A 6,000-nucleotide genomic window follows, 5' to 3' on the forward strand; every position below is an offset into this window, starting at 1 on the left:
TCTAGCGTCCTCCTATCGGGGACACCATCTCAGGAAAGAGGACCCACACCTGGTGCTCTGAGCCTTACGGATGGAGATACTCTAGTTCACTAGCCTTGAGAAAAAACCAAGTCACTGCGTTCTAACAGGAGGCTAATGACAAGTCACTGTCACTTATCTCTTAAAGTGCTTATCTCTTCCATGTAAATGATCTGTAGCAGGCTGATTTAAACATTTTCTGCAGGGCCCACAGCATCTAACACAAGGTCTTGCAACTAATGGGCACCAATAAACACCTAATTCATAAATATTAAGGAAAACAACACTTGTCATAGACGCCAAATGTCAGCTCTTCACAGGTGCTGAAATAGCAGCAAATTCAAGATCTAGCCGTTTATTATAAAAATGTGCTGTCTTGGTAGACTAACTTTTCATTTGTGTGTGAACACGTCCCCCTAATCATTTAAACTATTTTTTCATAGCCCAGAAGAAACATTTCTTAAACTTCACATCTATTTTTGGCTGTCAAATGACAGAAGACCTTTGGTGTCCCTGGAAGCACACAAACATCTCTCCAAATTACTGCTGTTATTGAAACGTGCTCCAATTACCAAAATATCTGGGTTCCCACGGAGAAGTACAGCAAGCATTCAGTGTGCACACACATACATACCACAGATAAAGCAGTTATATTAATTCAGGTTAGAGTCAAATGCCCACAAACACGGAATCTGGCCAACAGCCTGTAACCACCATCAATAAAGGGATTCCATAAAAGGAATCCACAACTCTGATACGTCATTTAAAATCGCTTTCAGTCACTGCCTAGGCGCACCCCCTGGGTACCATGGCAGCCAGCTCAATGCTATAGGTGTGTGTATATTTATTTATTTTACTCAAATAGAACTTTTGAATTTTTGATTTATGTGGAGTGTGGAAACAATAGAGCGTGATTCTGACACATTCCCAATTGTCCATTAATTAAAGTCTTGAAGGGTTGGGACTACTGTTTTACATGTAATCTGTTCCCCCACCACCTAAATCCTCAATGACTAATGTAACCCAAAAAATCCACTTAGCTTTTCTGAAACTATAAATCCAAGAAACATCAATACCTGCTGAAAAATCAAACAGAAACATTGTATTTTGCATGCTTTCCCATCCTTGTCCCTGAATAGAAGTTCCTAAAACTGAAACCCAGATACTGCTATCTTGGGAGGTCAGGTTTAGACTGTGTATGTTCTCCAAAACAGGGCCTGGTCCAAGTACATCTGAGATTCTTCCTGAAGCAGCAGAGAACGTAAGTACAAGCAAAAAGGAGGGGCTGAGATGCACAATAACTCTTTATTAATTATCTTAGAGATGGGCTGAGAAAAATCCCCAGAGTACTAATGTATTTTTCTCTTCTGTCCTCGAGGCTGAGCTATAAGTTTCACTGTCCTGACTATACAGCTCTGGTTTCATGAGCGACTGAATTCCAAAATGTAGGCCAGAGATAGATTCTAAGATACACACCCAAGAGAGAGTTTTGGGGGCGAGGCATCAACCTGAAAGAGTAAAGCCCCTCAAGCAAGCCAAACCACAGCAGAGACCCAGACTCAGGCACCTCTGCCTCAGAGAGTGCCCTCCCTGGGTTTCATACTCACTCATTTCTACTTTTTGCTGGGGGAGGGGAAGGGACACTCCACTGTCCTGCTTATCTCCAGGATCCCTCTGCACCCCACCCACTCTGGCCGAACATGCCCCAGGCCCACAGACCACAGCACTGCACCCGGCACCATCCAATCAAACACATCAGCTGCACACCCCGGTCTCTTCCAGGAGGAGCCCCCATTCCTTCTCAGAATCCTGAGTATTCCTCACCCCCTTCAGCTCACCTACAGCAAGTGGCTGCCCCTTCTGAACCAAATCCCACTCTTCCCCATCCATAGGCTCCAGAGTCAACAGACCTTGCCTTCTGCATCACCTGCTAGCATCCCTTCCTAGACACACCCGACCTCCCAAGAGTGGACCCACACACCTTCCTCACACGCTCCAAGCCCGCACAGCCTCGGAGCCCGCACACCCTCCAAGCCCCTCTTCCGGGTCCCGCGCCTGGCCCGGCCTACGCGGCCTACAATGGGCGCCGCACAGGCCCGCGCCCCTCAGGAATGCGCGCCCGGCCGCACTACTCACCCGAGCGGCGGCGGCGGCGGCGGCGGGGCCTCGGGACCGGCTCCCAGAGCGGCGCGGCGCGGTGCGGCCCATGCGCTCAGCGGCGACGCGGCGGGCGGGACCGGGCGGGGGCGCGGCCCCGGGCGGCCCCCATCGCAGCGGCGGCGCGGCGGCCCGGAGGCGAGCGCGGGGCAGGCCGCGGGGGCGCCGCCGAGGCCGGCCGCCCACTCCCACCGGCCTGCTCCGCGGGGACGCGGCTCCGGCCCGACTCCGGCCGGTGCGGCGGCGGCGGCAGCGGCAGCGGCCGCGATCGCTTCCCCGAGCCGGGAGCCGAAGCTCACAGCGCCGAAGCCCAGGCCGGAGCGCCCCCGCCGGCGCCGTCCGGAAGTGCGGGGGCGGGGCCCGGAGCGTGAGGCGGGGCTTGGAGCGCGGGGGCGTGCCAAGAGCGTGGGGGCGGGGCCAGGAGGGGCGGGGCCAGGAACACCAGGCGATCCCCGAGAGGGGTGACAGGGCGAAGAACCGTGGTGGGCGGAGCCTCTAGCGTGGAGGCGGGGCCGGAGCGTGGAGGCGGGGCCAAGAGAGTGGCAGTCCGGCCGAGAGCGCTAGACGGAACCGGAGCGCAGGGAAGGGCGAAGAGCGTAGCGGGTGAGGCTTCGAGCGTGGGGGCGGAGCCTCGAGCATGGAGGCGGGGCCTGATGTAGGCGTGGACCCTGAGCGTGGAGGCGGGGCCAAAAGCGTCTAGGCGGACCCGAGGCGGACCCGAGGCGAACCCGAGGCGTGACGCAGAGCCCGAGCGAGTGGGCGTGATCAAATGTGTCTGTTGGGGAGAGGCCTTGGTGTGGACGGTGCCAGGACGCTGTCAAGGGTGACCCGGGAGGGGGCGCCGGAAACTGCGCTGGGCCCCTGGGACTGTGTGGTCCGGGAGGGTGGCCCGAGCACCGAGCAGACAGACGGCCCCCAGGCGCACCGCGGGCGCACGCCAGGTTGCAGCCCTTTTCTGCCGCCCACACGGTGTCCGCCGGCCCAGGGCTCCCCAGGTCGGCACCTACAGGCCCGGCCCGCGCCCAGCATGCCTGCCACGGCCTCGGAGCTCCCTGAAGGGGAAGACCCTCGCAGGAGGACGGCCACCAACTGCCCACGGCACAGAAGAAAGCAGGTGTCCAGGAGTTGGGCGGTTGGAGAGCAGAGCCAGGCTGACCAGGAACTAAGCCCCTGGTGACATCCAGCCTCTTTGTCCCCCTGCTCCGTGCCTGCTGCCCCCCAGGCAGCCAGGACCCTGAGAAGGTGGGCTTGGGCTCTGCCCTCCCTGAGTCCCCAGCCCATCAGGACCCAGCCAAGACCAGGGCACACAGTAGGCATCCAATAAATGTTGGATGTCACTTGGGCAGGGGCCCCAACCTTCAAAGAGCTGTGGGCGGGACTGGCTGAGGCCCCACCACAACTGGTCCAGCCTGCCTCTATTTCTCCCAGGCACCATCCAGCGTCCTGGCAAGGGCTCCACTTCCCATCACTGCCCCGTGGGTCCCACTGGCCCAGGCCAGCCTGAGAGCAAGTGCTTCTGGGTGTCCTGATCTCTGCACCCACTACCCTTCTTCCCCTCGCTGTTTCCATGGCAGCCCTTGCCTGATCTGCAAGCCCAGCTGGCTAGCTCCCATGTTGCCCACCCACCACCAGCCCTTCCCAGAGGAAAAGGATGTGGGCACCAGGAATTGATTACTGTCCCTAAGGAATTGCTTCTGCCACTCCCATGATCACCCAGGACCTTGTCCTCCAGCAGTGCCATATCAGACCTGGCACCTAGAAAAATGCTCCTGACAAGCTCCAGGGCATGGCTGTACCCCCATTCTAACACAAGGAAGTTGAAGCTCAGGCCACACAGGGACCTGCTCACCTCCTCCCGGCCCAGGGCTCCCCAGCCCCTCATCCATCCCACACTATCCTCAGCAGCCCTCACCTGGCCTGCTCTCTGGAGCTCTCGCAGCCTTCAGGGCTCTTCCCTGGGTGCATTTGGTCACTTGCCCATCTTCATGCTTCAATTATGCTGCCCCCCCAACTCCCCAGGTCACCTGTAATGCCATCACATCTTCACCTGGTTCACCCTTGCTGCCCATCCTCATCCCTCATAGCTCCCAGGCAAGGGGAGAAGTCCAGGCTTGGGGCACTCTACCCACCAGCCAACCTCCTACCCAGCTACCCACTGCTGGCCCCTGCCTGGGGTGAGTGGCACAGAGGCATCCCAACCCCCAGCATCCAGCTTCCCAGGGCTCAGCACAGCCTCTGACGCCCAGGGTTTCATAGGAAAGGGGAGCAATGAGGGACGAGGGCCACCAGGGAAGAATCCCCAGCCTGCCAATGGCCCAGGCCACCACCCAGGGCAGGCTGGGCAGGAGCAGGGGCTATGGGTAGGGACAGCACATCAGAGGAACTGCACTGCTGAACCCACTAGAGTCCTGGTGGCAGGTGTCACTCTCACCCACATCCAGCTGGGATGGCCCCAGGCCTCCCAGTGCTGGGTACAGGAGATGCCTTTGCAGCCTCCCCGCGACCCTGTTCAGCCACAGAGCCTTAGAGACAGAGTAGGTGGCCATAATGGCACAACAGCGTCTCTGTGGGGTGCAGGAGTCCTCGGTGGGCCGAACAGACATCAGGACCTCCAGGACACTGGTCCTCAGGCTGTCTTTCCACCCCCAGACACGGGCCCCCAGTGCTTGCCTTGGTTCTGCAGAGCTGCTGCTGTGGCCAGGCCAGGCTCCCAGTGTCATGTCCACATCCATCCTCCTCCTGGCCCATGGTGGCAGATGTCCCCAGGCCCTGGGACCAGAACAGGGCCCTCGCGCCTCTGGCTCCTCGGGGCCCTCGCCCTGTGGGGACAGGAAGGGAGTCAGAAAGCCTGGAGGAAATGCTGTAGCCCTGCTTCAGGGTTGTGGCTATGGGCACTCAGGGGAGGCTGGAGCAGGGTGGTGGTGGGAGGAGCCCAGAGGAGGGAGCTTGGGGAGGCTCTGAAGAGAGGGAGGCAGGGAGGGCAGCCCTGGGGGCCTGCACTGGAGCAAGGGTGACCTGGCAGAGGGACTGCGTCAGCCACCCAGAGCTGAGAGCAGACACAGAGCCGTGGGAACCTCACTTGGGAACAGGGAAGTCCATGATGGAGCCCTCTTTTCCTACAGAAGTCCTTTAAAATGCACCCCTCCCTGGGGGCAGGAGTCTGCCACAGGAGGCTTTGATGTGATAAACTGTAGCTGACATTTGTTCAGGCTTTCCAGGAATGAAATAAAAAACTTAAGAGCAGAAAATAAATCATTTTCTTCAAATGAGACATAAAAGGAATATTTGAAATTGAGTGAGCTCTGAAGCCTTACAGATGTTTGTCCACTTGGCTGGGGGAGACCACTTACAAGAATTAATCCTTGGGAATCATCCAAGATGCACCAAGGTGCTATGTTAAGGGGCATCCAGCATGGTGCCATGTGTGGGGGATGAGCCCCGCAGACAGGCTACTGAACGTCAGATCCGCACCACTCCTGACTCCCAGGAGGGGAGGGCAAGGAGGGGCTGTTCTGAGTCAGGCTTCTGGAGGGAGTCGCAAGCTTCAGGCTGAGCCCCTTCTGGGCTCTGCATTTTCAGCTCTTCTGCCTGGCCCCAGGTGTGCACAGTGGGAGTGCGCAATGGGCAGGCAGGTGAGGACCTGGAGAGGGAGGAGGCCTTGGCTCATCAGTTCTGACGAGTGCAAGTGGACTTCCCTTCTGAGAGATGGCCCCAGCCACAGCGGCCAGCCACCTTCCTGGCCATGAACCTAGACCCCTGGGCTCCATGTTTTGTCCTGAGTGTCCTTTTTCCATCAGTTCTGAGCTCAGCGAGGAGGGCCAGGTG

The sequence above is a fragment of the Eschrichtius robustus genome, chromosome 16, assembly GCF_028021215.1.
Source record: "Eschrichtius robustus isolate mEscRob2 chromosome 16, mEscRob2.pri, whole genome shotgun sequence".
Lineage (NCBI taxonomy): Eukaryota > Metazoa > Chordata > Mammalia > Artiodactyla > Eschrichtiidae > Eschrichtius > Eschrichtius robustus.